We start from the raw sequence: 15,962 nt of genomic DNA on the forward strand, positions 1-15,962 counted from the left end.
TCTTAAAAAGGGATTATTCCAGAACAGCTATTCCTTATTAACTATTCCCAGTCACCTCTTGGCTACATCGATGAAGTTAACTGAGATTCAGATCTGTAACTTACCTTGGTCTGAATCAATGACCCTGTTTAGATGAGCCCTGGTACATCCTACACCCACAGCAATGGCTTTGCCAATAGACTCAGTTGCAATGAAAATAGAGCTGGTGCATGGACACATCTCAGCTGAGTTTGTTTTAAGTTGGGCACATAACAGGATCAAGAAGTATGTTAAAAGAAACCAGTTACTCCTATCATGTTAGATCTCATCAGTGCTGCATGTGACATTTTGTACTTTACAAGTCTCAGGATCTGCTTTGTTCAAACTTGGTTTATTCCTTAGATATATGGAGACCTTAACAGCAGGGAAATTTTGAGTTCTGGAACTTCTTTGTTTATTAAGTTCTTAGCTTGCAAGATTTCTCATCCAAAAGGGCTGAGAAAGTACCTGGCACATCTTCGATGCTTATTGAATACATTAAATAAATCAAACGTTTTATGATAAAATTCCACTCCCCCACACTAAACAGATGTAGGTGCAAGTCAAAGAAGCTTGAAAAATTGCACTAAAATTGATTTTGCTCCAGTTTTCCCCAAAGGAAAAAATTTGAGTGTGGTTTGAGACAAAAACATGGAAAATTTAAGCTATCATGAACAACCGAAGAGAGAAATGGAGGAAAGACAGAAGCCAAAACTAAACTTCACATTCAGCATGCATAATGGATATTCTCTACAGTGTTCTGTATTACAGGCATTCCTGGACTCACACATAAAGTGGGAGTCTTTTTCTTGGGCTCATCTCACTTCTAGAGAAAAACGCCAGATAGGTTAATGCTGGAGTCTCACAAACCACAGAGAAGGCTCTTTCACATTCTGAGGGGCTGGAAAAGATAGGACTTAACAAAGCTGAGGATGTTGGTCCCAAAACTGGAGGAAGAATTACTTATAGATGCTTGTCAGGTCCTGCAGCATAAAAAAATCTGCGAACTCTTGAACACCTATAACTTAAAATACACACAAAGCCATGTCATGTTGCATGTGTTACAGGAAGGGAAGAGAAACAACATCCTCCGTTCAGATTGTTTCTAGACTGTTAGACTATGACTTGGTGTGGTAGGACTGTCAAACATCACCATCTCCATGATGTTCCATGCCTGAGGTCTGTGCCCAGGCAGGCAGGATCTGGGGAGGGGCAGAGGGCAGAGAGTCTCTGTGGACACAGTTCAGTCATTTCCAAGGCTGGTACTGGCATCCCAAAGGAGCTCTCTGACAAAGACAGCACAGAGCTCAGTATTTCAGGACAGCATTCAGCTGCAAGACGCACAAGACCATTTCTTGTGTCCCTGAACTCCTTCACACCACACCTCCCACTTTCACACTGACAAAGCTGGTCCATCCTGCACAGAGTGAATCAGGGATCCTGTGTCCAAAAATGGGCGATCCAGCCTGCCATTACTTGATTACATATCTGTAACTATCAGTCTCCTGTTGCATACACACAGTCTTAGTCCTTGGATGTAATATTTTATAAGCAGCTTTTATAGGTTCTTTTCCCTTTAGGAGAGAAAGTTAAGAGAGGCGTGGCAGAAAGGGGAAAGGGCTATTATAAATATATGCAAGTCAAATCAGGGGGGGGGGGAAAAGGAAAAGAAACTGAAACCACTTCCAGTCTCTCTCCCCCTAATAAATTCCACACTCTCATGGTCTCTGGCACCACTTCACAGTAACCCCAAAAGATGTTCACCTGCTCCCACAGCACTGAGAAACAAACAGTGAAGCAAGAACAAAGAAGCTCCCACCTAGGATGACCAATCTAATCCCCTGACAGCACATGGTGAAGGGAAAACCTTATCATTAGAGGAGAAGAAAAACAAACACACGCGCACACACAGCTCCACTGCTGGGCGCTATTAGCATCCTCCCCATTTTCTATATGCATCCAGTATCAGGAGATTTATATTCAGGCCAAAAGCTCAAGCTGGCAGGAGAGGAAAGTACTTTGGAGAAGAGAGGGGAAGGGGGAAAAAAAAAAGCCTACAGTTTCTTGGCTTGTGATCAGCAGGCTGGATGCATTCTGTGGAACTAGGCCAAAGCGTTAGTTATTATATTCAAGAGAACATCTGAATCCCAGCTCAAGGGAGCCGAGTTTGCGGCTCTCATTTATGCTGTATATCAATTGAATATCAAACCACATTTTCCGCCTTCTGAATAATAAAGCTTAATAGTTTGGGACTCCCATATGGTCTATTGTTAAAATATTTCCAAACACTGGCTGCTGTTTTATTTCTGAAGGGAAGATTTCTCTTTCCTCTTCAAGCTTTCTTGTTTAAAAAGATGCTTGCAGCAAAAGCTAAATATATTCATCTTTTAAATATTTCCAGAGTTTTAAGAAGGGCTGAAAAATGAGAGGATAAGGAAAAGAAAATACATTTTGAAACTAGCTTTTTTTTTTCTTTTTAATGTCACATGCAAATGTTTGTTCCAGGCAGAAGCAGCTGGTGCCACCAGGCTCTGCTGTTCAGAACAGGGGGTGCAGAAGCTTTCAGAAACCATGAGTTGCTCTAACAAAGGAGGGACCACACAGACTCAAACCATTCACAAAAGGACCCAGGCCGATTATTTGACTATTACTTACAAGGAAGCTTGGCCAGTAACGTAGGCAATAAATACTGGAGAAACCTGTTCTGTGCATAACCCGGGTTTGTCTTTTCACAAGTCCTGCTCTCTAATTAGCTACTCATTCCTGGAGGGCATTGCTGATGGATGGAGTGTATCAATTTGGTATATATAAAAAAAAGAGTCAAGAAACTTGTTAAATAATAAAAACATCAGCATAATAAACACTCTGCAGTGTGTTAGGAACGGTCACTAGTGCTCCTTCCCAGTCACACCAGAAAAAAGTACTCCTGTTCTTTCAGAAAAAGACTCAGTGGCTGAGTCTCTAACTCTCAAGGGCTGCAGTGCCCTGCTCAGAGCACAGATGAGAACTCAGAAGTGCTCATCTTCTGGTCCTGCATTCACCCCCTGTTCCCTCAGCAGGAAAGGACTCGACTGCTCTATGAGCAGAAGTGAAAGCTGCGGCACTGCCTGGTCGTGCACTGCTGAGACCCACCAGCTCCACCTCACCCAGCCCCTGCCCTCCCGTGAAGTTCCTCCGTGACCAGAGCTCTTGGTGCAGCCCCAGTCTCAGTGTGTGCTGGTCACTCTGCCAGGCAGAAGGTGCTGAGCTCTGCAGGGCCATCAGTAACACAGCACAAAACCGTAGCTGTTCCTACAGCCCAGGAGCCAAGTAGAAATCCGGCTCTCTCCTCCTTACTCTTTTGTTCTAGCCCTCCTTGCTGCTTCTCATTCCTGTCTCCTACTTCCCTCCTGCCAGTGTGTTCCCCTCCCCTCCATCACCTATCTGCCCTCCATCACTCTGCTCCAGTCCACAGGGCTTCAGAGTCAGCTCTCCTAACCCTGAAACTGGTTGCTCTTACTCATCAGCTGCCTCCTCCCCAGAAGGGAAGAAATTCCAGTATTTCAACATTTGCTCCCATCCCAATTCGGGGAGAAAAACTGAAATTAGAGACTCTTTGCAGAACGGAAGTTCACAAGTTTAAAAAGAAAGAAAGAAACAAAAAAAAGGAAACCTATTTATGAACACCAGTACATTTTGTGTCATTTGAAATGGAATATTTTACATTACTGAAACCAAAGTTGGTTCATTTTGGTTTGGTGACCTGACCTGAGAAATTTTGTTCTGAGTCAGTACACTGTTGAGCTGCTTTTATTCCCACAGTGTTGCACTGCCTCAGCCACTGCAGTTTGGCAGCCTGGTAACCCTGGGCTCACTTCTGGGTCAGACCCATGGCTGGAAGGCAGCTCCCATAGCACACACCAAGGTCTCCTGTGGCACAGCACGGCCTCTGGGAGCCCTGCAGTGCCATTTGGGAAGGCCAAGGCAGAACAGGACAGAAGAGGACATGAGACAACAGTTCTCTGAGCAGTCGAGGATGACCTGGAATCCAGCACAGTGTTTTGAACCAATTCCAAGTAAAGCCTTTCAGACCAGCTAGAGAAAAGCAAAGCAAAGGGGGTGTTCCCATTCAGGCAGCACAGACAGGTCAAGGGAACATTTCTGGTAAAAAGCTAGTTTATTAGTTTTACAGGTGATCAGAAATCCAGCATTGGGCTTTTCTAGGAAAAAAAGATGTTTCCATTTTAAGGAAACTATACTTTTCCCTGAAAATGCCACTCCAAGGAAAACTCAGATCAGTCTCCTACTGATCACGGCAGTATTCTTACAAATTGTCTTAAAAATAATGGAATGAACAAAGCTCATTCTTGCAAAAATTTCCTCAGCAGGGAACTTAAATTATAGCAATATCAACACCCTCCTGCCTCCTACAGAGCTCCTGGTGTGACCCAAGGACTGCAGGATTTAGTTCATCAACCAAGTTTAACGACTAGTTCAGAGTCTGACAAGTATTGAACCAGAGGGTTTGCAACAGATGTCTGAAGGGTCGATCCCTTGCTGCTTCCAGCCGAGGCACAGACACAGCTTTTATGAGAGCTGGGTAGAAACAAGTGCTGGTGGAGCTGCTGATGGCTCCAAGCTCTGCCCCAAGTCTTAGGGGTGCCACCAATTCCTGCTAAACAAGCAGTTCTCAAAGCAAGTGGAGAGGACTCAGAGGAGCATTAGTATGTATTCGCAGAAAGCTGCTTTAGTAATTTTTCTCTAGACTCTATAATGTTACTCCTGTAATGTGTGTTCTTCCCCCAGGTCTGTAGATCTGAGAGAAGGTGGAGAGTGTGTGTGTGTGTGTGTGTACAGATTTGATTTACTTTTGAAAAAAAAAGAGGACAAGGAGAGACACTTAGCCTGTAGTTTCAGTGTTGGAAACTGCAATAAACCTCTCTTTTTAAACCCCATAACCCCGTGACTGTTTTATAGTTATAAGGAATCATAACCAGAGAAAGATTTAGCCTAACAGTGATCTGCCCTCAAAGACATTAATCTGTCACATCTAATCGAAGGGGAATAAGGAGACGAACCTTCCCTCTAAGTAATTCAAACAGATGGCACATGGCTTTGGTGGGAACTTACTGTAAGTTGCCCCTGTAACAAGGGTAAATTTGGCAGCGCTGCACACCCAGAGACGCTATTTACGAGTCAGCGTGAAAGATATCTCTGCACGATTTCCTTGTGTTTTAAAACCTGAATTCACAATGACCGTATCTCACTGCTTTTGTGGTTGACACATTCAACCAGCTTTCCACCCACTTTTTCACCCCCTTTAGTGCCAGCAAGACTGAGTCTCTCTTGTTTGCAAGTTTTTCCTCTTCTCAAAGTAATTCTTTACTTTTGAGGGATCAGCAGAAGATAATCAAATGCACCATGCCAACATGTTAAAGCACTAATATAACTAATATAACTATTAGTCTGGGCCTCTAGTAGCTTCTTTCTTACCCTATAAAGCACACCAAGCATTCAGGTCAGTTTTTCTTTCCTTGTCCTATTTAGGAAATAAAAGGTTTATTTTCTCTCCCTCTCTCTTTTTCCCCCCAAACCTCAATCCCCAATTTCTCTTTCCTAGTTTTTTCATACGACATCTCTTCCCTGCTTCTCCAGACTCACAGTAAAAAGCATTTCTTGATCACCTTGCTCTGGGTTCTTCCTCTCCTCCAGAGGAGCAACAAATGGCTCTTAGGACACTTTGCTCTGTTTCCTCTCTTGGAAGACAGCCAAATCTTACTCAACTCTCTTCCTCGGGTCTGTCACTCAGCCCACTAACCTATCCCCATTTTCCACCCACACTGAACAAGCCATAAGGTTTCCAAACTTGTCTGGAGAGCTTAATCCCAAATTCAGTTTGTTGTCCTATAGGAGACCAGACATGAAACCAATACGAATGCTTAAGAGTTCCCATGATATCTCAAAGCAGGTGAGGACCATTATTGTCAGATTCCTAGCATGCAACAAGGCTGATAGGGAGCACTGAAAGATGTGGGGGAACAAGAGACCAAATGCACATGCAGTGGCAGTCCAGGAGAGTTTACTGAATTCGAAGGAGCAGTAAACTTGCACACTGGTTTTCCAGACCGGTCAGGGGAGGATTGGTACTAGAGAACCCGAGAGTAATCCCCAGATTACCCTTCAACACGCTCACAGGGAGCAAATGTCACTTTGCATGGTGAGCACGGCAGCTCGGGAGCACGCTTTACGTTTCACGTTAATGAGTATTAGCACGGAACCCAACTTCCTTCCCCTCCCTAATTTTTATATAATTAAAGACCAGAATGAGAATTTTGTTTCAATCTGCAACAGTGACAGACAACAGCACTGCAGAGTAACAGGAAAGGGAGAGAATGAAGAAAAAAAATGGAGGTGGTAGACACTTACTGCTCTGGCCACTGCATGAAATGAAGGCTTGAGTGCACATTTTTGCCTGATTGCATAGCTGTCTCTGCTGCCCATCTAATCTGCTTAGAAAACTGGTTTTGAAGGATATGGTTCAGACATACCACTCGCATGGGGAGGGGGGAGTGATGAGGGGAGAAAAAAAAAAGTGCTGCAGCTGCAAAAGATAAAATAGAGACAACTAATTTTCTCAGAGCTTGCAACACAACCTCTCCCCCTCCTCCACATGCAGTCACTGCACTGGCAGGATAAGCTGGAGATTCTCCAGCGTAAGCAAGAAGGCACAATAAGGTGTGCAGGCCCTTCTCCACCCCGATACCCACAGCCCTGGGGGTACCACAGAAAGCGGAGGCTGACAGCCCGGGGCAGGGGGGGACATTCCTCTGCCTGCTCCTTTCAATTGCCTTCCCATTTTCCGGAGGGGGACGTGAGAAATGCACATTGCAGGATGTTATGCCGAGACAATAATGAGCGTAAGGGAGCTGCAGACTCCTGCTGTACCAATTGGTGGCTGGGTTCTGAACTCTCATTGTGTGATCCGATTTCTCCTGTCATTCAAGCCATTTTGCAAACTCCAAGCATACGTTCATTTAAGCCATGTGTCCTGAAATCTAAACAGCTGAAGGGGGCGGGAGGGGTAGGGAGAGGGGAGAACCACTGGATTTCTGGTGACAGTGTCTAAAATACACATTTGCACAAGGAAGTCTCACTTTAGATAGTCACTTAGCAAAACAACTACAGCTGCTGACAGGCAAGAGGTACAGTTTCAAGTGACCATCAGGCATAAAATAGGCCAAATAAATTACTGCAGCCTAAAGGGAGTGGGTGTGTGTGCTCCCACAAATGTAACAGAGATAACAAATGGATTACCACTGGGTACCCGACGTCAAGATTAGCAGCCCCAGTTCTCATTCCAGTTACACCATAGCAATGACTTTACCCAGGATCGAGCAGAAGAGAAACTGAAATCAGAGTCTGGCCCAGGACGTCAGGGAGGCAGCTGCTTTACTTTTTTAATGCCTAGAATTTCAACCCAGTTTGCTTTGTTTCAGGAGTCTAAGCTGCCTCTGGCAGAAGGACTGGCAGCCTTTGCCAGCTGCCACGTGATCTGCAAGGATGTTTTCTAAATAGAATTTTTTTTTTTTGAGGTGGGGATGGGGGAGAGGAAATGGAGGTTGTTAGTGATGGAGGCAGACAGCACGAGAAGTATATTAGCATGTTTTATCCCTTTCCTCTAAGATATTTTGTTCTTTATTTCTGTTCTATGCCCATATATACACTTACCCTCTCCTTTGCACCCTCATACACATACACCCATCTGTTCTTTAAAACGGTCAAGGCCAGCTCTGGTCTTTGTGAGGTCTTTGAGGAAACATTGTGTGAGTGCTTACTCCCTCACTGAAGTAAAATACAAGGGGTTTTTACACGTATATAAATAATTTTTAAGCTTTCCAAATATTAATTGCTTACGGAAATTAAACATCTGCTAACAATAACTCCCCAAACAAATGAGAAGATGGTTTCAGTCTGACTGAAATGCTTTCCCTTGCTAATTGCTAAGAATACCATTTTCTTGACTTTTACAATGGCAATTTCATTAGGTCGTCTCCAATTATCCAAAAATTTCAGTCCTTTCTCTTTCATGACAGACTGGAAAAGGTCCAATTCCCATCTCCAACACAACTTTCAGGGTCCTGCAAAACCAAGTGAGAAACTGGCAATTATGACGAGCCACAAAAAGTCCTCAGGGCCGAGACTGACTACGTGGGTTGCAGAGTCCACCTGCACACCTTTTCTTACCACCTCGCCCACAATTCCCTCCGAGTCTTCCGAGTTTTCACAAGTATCCTACTACAGACAACATCCCACTGTGGCAACTAGGTACTGGAAGTGCCAAGAGGAGCTGAAATGCTGATAACGCGTGAATGCTCAGAATAGCTGGTGCCAGGGGGAGAGAAGGGGGCCACCAGCTGAATTTTCATCACATAAGGAAATAAGTCAGTTGGGTAAAAGCCCCATATGGCTGCCTGAGAACATGGAGCTAAAAGGGCTTTCATTGCTTGGAGAACTGCAGATCTCCTCCAGCTTCTCATCCTCACTCTGTGCAACTTGGTGCAGAAACTTAAAAGAAAACTTTCCAAAATCCCACAGTCTTTTATTATACAAGATAAGGAACTAGTTCTTTGCATGAATATGTTTCCTGCATTTAAGAATCAAAAAGCATTTAGCGTTTGCCCTCGGCCTAGCTCACTCAAGGTCAAATAGCAAGTTCAGCAGCAAAAGATGACAAGGACTCATGTACATCCAAATCCCATTCAACTGTTGTACCCATTAGACTGAAGAGATGTTAAACACCCTCATGGCGTCAAGAATGACTAATGCCCTCCCAGGTCAGCCAGTGACAGAGAACTGGGAACTCGCACATCTCCTTCCTCTGCCTCTCACTCCAATATTGTTGCAAAGCCCACGTGATGAGATTTTCCTAATCAGCAATTAAATAGTTAATGCTTACATTACAGCAGATGGAACAGGAGTTGCTGCAGGGAAGGTATGCAGAGGGAAGGAGGAGAAAAGAGACAGCAAGGAGGAAAAAGCAGGCAAGGAAACAATCCTACAGGAAAGCAGTTTTCCCACTAAAAGGAGTGATTAGTTGACTAGACAACGTAACCCTTAAGACTTTGTCTAGACTAGGATAAAATGCTGTATTGTTGAAGTCGTTTGAGGCGCAGTGTAGGTAAGGCTCGGCCTTTGAGCATGTGGTAGCCGAAGCAGAGACTAATTAGGACACGTTCACTAACATGTCTTAATGTTCCATGTTTAAGTCCTTGCCCAAGAACTCAAGGCTATGCAAAGCAAAGCTCTCTGATGCTGTCCTAATGATTGTAAAAGCAAAGCTATGACACAGTGCAAAGAAATCAGAATGTTGAGGAATTGCTCAAGTCTCACATCCCCCATTTTTCACACGCTCATTGAATGCCTAGAAACATTTGCATCCTAAAATATTCACTAGCATTTTACTGGACAACCTGCTACGACATTTTTCCTCTATAAATCTAATCAAAGCCCCAAATGTCAATACGAAAAGAAACCACAGGCTAACAGCCTACACTCCTGTGAAACCTATCTTTTTGCTCCAGTGTTTGCCCAGGCAGATTTAGGAAGGAGGGTGTGAGGGGAAAAGAAGAGAACACTAAGAAGAGTGTGCCCAGGGCTTTAGCAACACCATCATTTTGATAATCCATTTCCAGATTTGTAATTAAAATCAAGTCCCACCTCACTAGGACAGCCAGATGTATCCATAGAGGACTCGTTCAGAGGGTTGTTACAGTAAATACCAGGAGAATTACGAATGCTGTAGCTTCTTCTTAACCCTTCCAGCAGTATTTCAGAAACCGCCTGTCAGTTTGAAAGACTGATCGTTTTTCTCCCAGCTTGTTGCAGGCTCTAGGTGTGCCCCTAACCAAATAGGCTTACCACTTAAAAGCTTAATTGCACCTGTGGCTTAAACCTTATCCCAGACAGCACTCAGGAGCATTTGGATTTGGGCGTTTCAGGTGTGACACTGGGGCCTGCGCTCACGAACAGAGCTGGGCAAGTCAGACTGGGAGCCCCTGGTAAAAGCAGACTCTGTACACTGGGGAGCAAGGGATGGGGAAGAAAGAAATGCTTTTTCCATTTTGATCACATTTTACTGTATTTATGTTTCCACAATTGGGCTTGAGTAATGTCCACCTCCTTGTTTGTGACTGAGGGCAGGTTTCAGAGTCTCCAATTTCTTTTCCACAACAAAAAGATCAAAGTTTGAGCCACTTGTGCAACTTAGGTGTTTACAGTGAACTGGTCTAATCGCATGGCAAGCCCTCCCTCCTGTTATCAGTCTCACACTGAGCCAAGCTCCTTCATTCCATAAGCACCAGGAAGGACTGAGAGGAGAGGGCACACGTCTGGTGTCCATTATAACCCACCATCCCTTCTATCTGCTCTTACACGGGAACTAAAATACAGGGTGCTAGGGAAAGGCCCAACATGTTCAGGTAAATATTCACTCAGGGTCTGGTCTGCAGGGCTGACAAACCATTTCCAGGTTGTACTTTTAAAGAGTCTTTTTAAAAAGCAAGCAAATGCTGTGTGAAGAACCACAATGAAAGAGAAGATTCCCTTCACTCACCTTTCAGTATTGCCTGGGTATTTCAGGCTCATGGTGCATCTTATTGACAAAGGAAACCTGTGCTGCCTTGTCAAAAGTTACTCGTGAAAGAGGGAGTTCCTGCAGCCAAGCTTCCACATTTCTAATCTCTCTGTCTCATGCAAGGACACACAAACTTTCTGGGTCTCAGTTTTGTAAGCTATGAAATTGAGCTAAATTTTAGGGGGTTGTGAAATTGTTTTTAATTAATAATTGCAAAGTGCACATCTTCAGATGAAAGGTATCATATAAATATTAATGAGCTCAGACTACTGGCAGTATGTGTGTCTCTCAGGATTCGTAAGCACCATGGATGGATCAAAGAGGACATGTAGCTCTAAGAGACAGAGTGGTGGGAGTTGTCTCTCTTTAACTGTATTTTAAAGTAGATCCTCAAGACTGTTGTGGATATTCCCTATCAAGTTACAGCAGCTTTCAATTAAAATTACATTTTATCCCTAGGCAAAATTCCACCGTATACCTTTTAATATTAGCAGGGCACATTTTCACTCCTGTAGATATTTCTTCTACATACATGCATTACTAGATCTTTGTAAATAGGGGTCAAACCAACTGGGAAATAGGGATTTTACCTTCGTTTTCATCCAAATAAATACCCCTTACCTATTACATTGCTGCAAAACTTCCAGCTCTGCTGCGCTGCCGTGACAAGCAGCAGGATGAGGACGTGGCAGCTGTTTGCTCCCGGTGCTCGTCGCTCAGTCTGGCAGCACTTCAGACATGGAGCTGTCCTTTGAATGAATATGGCAGAAAACGCCGCACGGTGAAGATGCTGCCTCTGTTCCCCCGAGCAGTCGTGCCCCGAGCAGGGGCTGCACGAAACGCGGCCACGCCCGAGCGGTCGGAGCGGCTGCGGGGGCTCTGCGCGGGCATGTTGGTGCAGGGAGCGGGCAGCGCGGCAGCCCGGCCCCCTGAGCCCAGAGCCCAGAGCCGGCTGCCCTGCTGGGCAGGCACTGGGGAGGAGGCTCAGCCTCCTCAGGAATGCGGGATGGCCGCAGGCCTCAGGAGTGTTTTCCAAAAAGGTGCTTACGTTTGTTTCTCTTAGGGTCCAGCGAACCTGCGCTGTTTTGTTGTTGGGGGGTGGTGGTGGGGAATGAGGAGGAGTTGCTCTGTTGAGTTTTTTAAAAAAAAACATCAGAAGACAACAGGGCGCAGAGACCAGAGATCTTTCTTTGCCTGAGGAAAATTCAGTTTTATCAGCTGCTTTCTTACCTCTCTCCAGCTGTAAGACCCCATGGGAAGCTTTCTGCCCACTTCTCTGCAGCCAGGGCATCCCAGGTGCTTTGTGAGCCTGACACGTGGCCAGCCAAGGGATCTACGGCAACTTCCCTTCTTCCTGGGGGCTGCCTTGCATTTCCTTAATGGAGTCAGACCACTGGCCCTCTGTCCTGCTCACCTCAGGCACGTCTCCATGAGCTCTGCTCTCTGCAGTTGCTGCTAAGGCACTGCTGTGGCTGCCTCTGGTTTTGTCTACACTGGAGCAACTGGGACTGATTGCTCAGTGCTGGTAGCAAGAACAAAAATCAAATGGCACAGGCACACCTGAGGTGGTTGTAATTGTGTCCCTGAGCTACTCAGAGGGACCACAGCGAAGAGATGGCATTAAGAATCCTTACCAATTCTTTGGCAGAAGAGGGAGAAATTTGGAAGACGCTCAGAACAAATAACACCTTGATAGCCAGGGGGAAAAAAAAAAAAAGCCCCAGAAATTAATTTCCTCCTGGGTTGCCTATAAAAGATGGCATGTTCACAACAGGGTGAGTGGTGGCCAAAACAATGGTCTATTAACTTGGATCTACTTGCTGTCTTCAGTGCTAAAAGATATGGCAGAAAATGTAACGCTGTTTTGATACTAAATAATATAAACCTGGACACAGTGCCAACAATTTTTAGGCAAGGAACCATGAACCCAAACCAGAGAGATGGGAGGTTAATTTCTTCCCCCAGCCACACCAGGGAATTTTACACTTCTGTATGAATAATGTTTTTATAGCAAACCCAGGCATCAGTCCTAGCAAATACCTCTCTGTAAATTCTAGCCCAAAAGAATCACTTTGGAAAAGGTCATACCACCTCCTGTTCCCAGAATTAAGTTAATTAGCACTTGTCCCTCTCTGTATAAGGTCAGGGATCCTCCCACAAAGGAGGTACACAACCAGATTGTTAAAAGATGTACATATGCCCCCTTAAGCAAATAGGCTTCTTAGTAGTATCACTAAGATTCCCTTTGGTCATCCCTGTAGAACTCTCAATTGGGAGGGAAGCAGGCTGGGAGATGAGCATAACCAGTGCTTTGCCAGGTACAGGGAGCACAGTACAGGCCAAGAAGAGTGCTGGTATTTTAGTACTAGGTAGTGATATCTCTCCATCTGGATGACATTTACCAGGTTCAGCACCAGCCTTCAAGCAGAATGAAATACCTGAACTATGGGAATGTTTTCTCACTGAATTTGAAAGATTTGCAAGGCGTTTTCCCCTCTGACACGCTTTGTTTCTCTTATTCCATCCAGGCATTTGTGCTGTATATATTGTTGAAGTATTCCACTTCCCCTCCATGTGACCACCTACGTGCACTGACAGAAGGCAAAGCCAGGTAAGACCTGCTATCAGTTATATCTGGGTGCAACTGAAGTTTGATCAGCAATGAGGGTCAACACGCTGTTCTGTATTTTCTGTCCACAAAAAAGTTACACAGTGCACTTACTGAAAGAGGGAAAAAATAGCCAGGCCCACACAGTTCTTGGGCACAAAAATATTGTCACAGGTTGCCTGCCACAGAAGTTACTGCTGGTTTACAACAGTAGTTTAGGAACAGAAACCCAAACGTTTAATTACAGACATGTCCATCCTAATCTAACTCTAACATAGCACAAATTATGTAGGATGTTAAACCCCACTTCCTAAGCCTTTCTGTCACAGCCATGACTGCTTGCTCTGAGCACAGCCTCGAACCTGCTAAGCAGGAAAGGACTACACCAAGGAGGACAGGCTCCAGTTCCCTGGAGAGAACACTCCTTTGCAGGGCCGTAAAAAAAGGTTCAGAGACTATTTGTGTCAACTCCCTAAACCACAAACCACAACTAGCCCTCCCTCTGAAGCACTTGCGTGCTGCTCCTTGCAAAGCTGGAGCAAGATATGTTGGCATCCAGATCACCGCCTTTGGGGGCCCACCCATCCCTCTTGCTCTCTTCCCGCCCCTTATCGCAGCCTTGCAGACCCTCTCCCTGGGCAGCAGAAGACACTGGGGTGTATTTGCCTCCAGCTTTGGCACCTTCTGTTCCACCACCCCCCTGTTCTCCTGACCCAGGGTGCAGCTTGCCCACGCTGCTGGGTCCTCTGATACCAGGGATAACACGTAGAGAATCACAAGGAAGAAACGTGAAACTGGCAGCTCTGGCATTGCAAACAGAGTGGGACTCAGGATGGATTTGACGTTTCAGCTTGAAACTTTAAACAAGGAAAAACTGAACAAAGCAAAGGAATGGCTTATGGGCAGCTCAGACTTGTCCTAGACTTTCAAGCCAGTCATTTCCCATAAATACTCATAATTTCAAACATAAGAAAGGGGGAGAGGAGACAAAACAAACTGAGTCAACTGCTTACTGCCTTTCTGATTCAGAGTCCTCAGCAGATGTAAGACAGAAAATTATTCTAGGAAAAAGTTCCTATTTATGTATCTGGGACAGCCCCCAAAATTTTTACCAGAGGGGAAGAAGAGGACAAGAACTAAACTGCTAACTTGTCCGCACCCTAGCAGGAATTCACCCATTTTTCACCTCCCACAGGTATCATTAGCATGCTACCGAGAGCAGAAAAAACAGCAGCTAAGATCAAACACAAGCTAGTAACAAAGCTCTTCCTCCTGTCATCCTGCAATGGGCCAGAGTTTCTGGCTGCAGCAAGGAGTGTTTTCCTGAAAGGCAGGGCCAGTTCTGAGTCCCTTTTGAAAGAAGGGCCATGCTATGAATGTGCTACAGCTGCGACACAGAAAGTGCAGAAGGCAGGAAGTCTGACGTTCACACCAACCTCAGCCCCTTCACTCACACCTCTTTTCAAATAGCTTTAGCACATGGAGCCCACATTTTCACATTCTCAGAAGGAGCTTTATCTATCACATTGCAAGTTTAAGAGAATTTCTTTAAATTTTAAAAGTCCCTTTTTCCACATTCAAAGACTCACTCAACTGGGAACAACTCTTAAATTGTTTTTATAAACTGCTCTCTCTGATTTTTGCAATAAGTTGCTACACTCCCTTTTAAAATAATATATATAAGTTTAAAAAACTAAAATACGGATTGAAACACCATACCAACTGTTGTCACAGTCCAAAAATGTCTGGATTTTCAAACTTAAGTCCACTGCTGTGTAAAAGGGCCACACACATGTAAGTGTCAATCAGACTCGGTGGCAAAACAGAGGGACCCAGGCTGAGCCTGCAGAATGGCACAGACTTTTCTGGACAGAGAGGGAGTGCCAGTCCTCACCCATCTGGAATAATTTCTGCATTTTTCAATGCAGACTTTTGGAATTCAACCTCAAGAAGCCAGGTGTTTGATTTCTGCATCTCCTGCTTTGCAGTATTTGGTGACAGAAGCAAGAAGAGAGGGAAATAAAGAAAAATGTATTATTTCCAAGGCTACACCATAATTATACCTAATATTACCATTGTAACTGTTTTTGCAGACAACTCAATAGGTCTGTTCTGTGCCCAAAAATTCTGTAGCTGATCCTGTACATTTTTAACAGAAACACTATCTCCATTCCCCTCCTCTCAGTACCAGGATTAAAATAAAGTAACATTCAAAGTATTTGTGAGAAATGGCAAACAAATGGGTAGTACAGCTTGGAGATTGCTTGGCAGCACAAAGCCACATGCAGAAATTAGCCATGGCAAGTAACTAAGGGAGGGCAACAAAACCCAACGTTGTCCAGCAGTTGGGCACTCAGCAAAAGACTAATGAGTGAGGGGAAAGAGCCAACCCCACATGATACTGTAAGGTCTCAAGTACTATTTTGAATCAGGTAAACTAATATCTCCTGTACCTGTTCCAAACCACACAGTAATACACAGTCTCTGTTTCTACAAAGTCTGCTGGCTGCCCCTTTGGAAGTAGCATCTATCTTGAAGAAGATCTTGTATTTTCTCTTGGTCTCTGAAAAAGGACCCCAAACAAGTGGCAGGGACACCGGGGTTTGGAAGCCTTTGCATGTTTATCTTTACTGATAAGCCTGCAATCTTTGCTGCAAGCACATCATCCTGTGTCTGCAGCAAAACCTTACTGCAGTCAATGCCTGCCTTGAAACAAGCTTCCTC

The 15,962-nt window shown here is 44.7% G+C and overlaps 1 protein-coding gene across 1 annotated transcript in view; it reads left to right on the plus strand.

Annotated features, from left to right (window-relative positions):
- The window catches only part of SUSD2 (sushi domain containing 2), a 158,816-nt gene that overhangs the window by 46,708 nt on the left and 96,146 nt on the right, over positions 1 to 15,962 (plus strand). Inside the window, exon 3 of the mRNA XM_039384179.1 lies at positions 13,159 to 13,241. The gene's annotated coding sequence lies outside the window, so the exon portion shown is untranslated. The remainder of the gene's footprint in view (positions 1 to 13,158; positions 13,242 to 15,962) is intronic.

This window comes from Pipra filicauda, unplaced genomic scaffold, assembly GCF_003945595.2.
Source record: "Pipra filicauda isolate LSUMZ 115617 unplaced genomic scaffold, ASM394559v2 scaffold33_size4404698_pilon, whole genome shotgun sequence".
NCBI lineage: Eukaryota > Metazoa > Chordata > Aves > Passeriformes > Pipridae > Pipra > Pipra filicauda.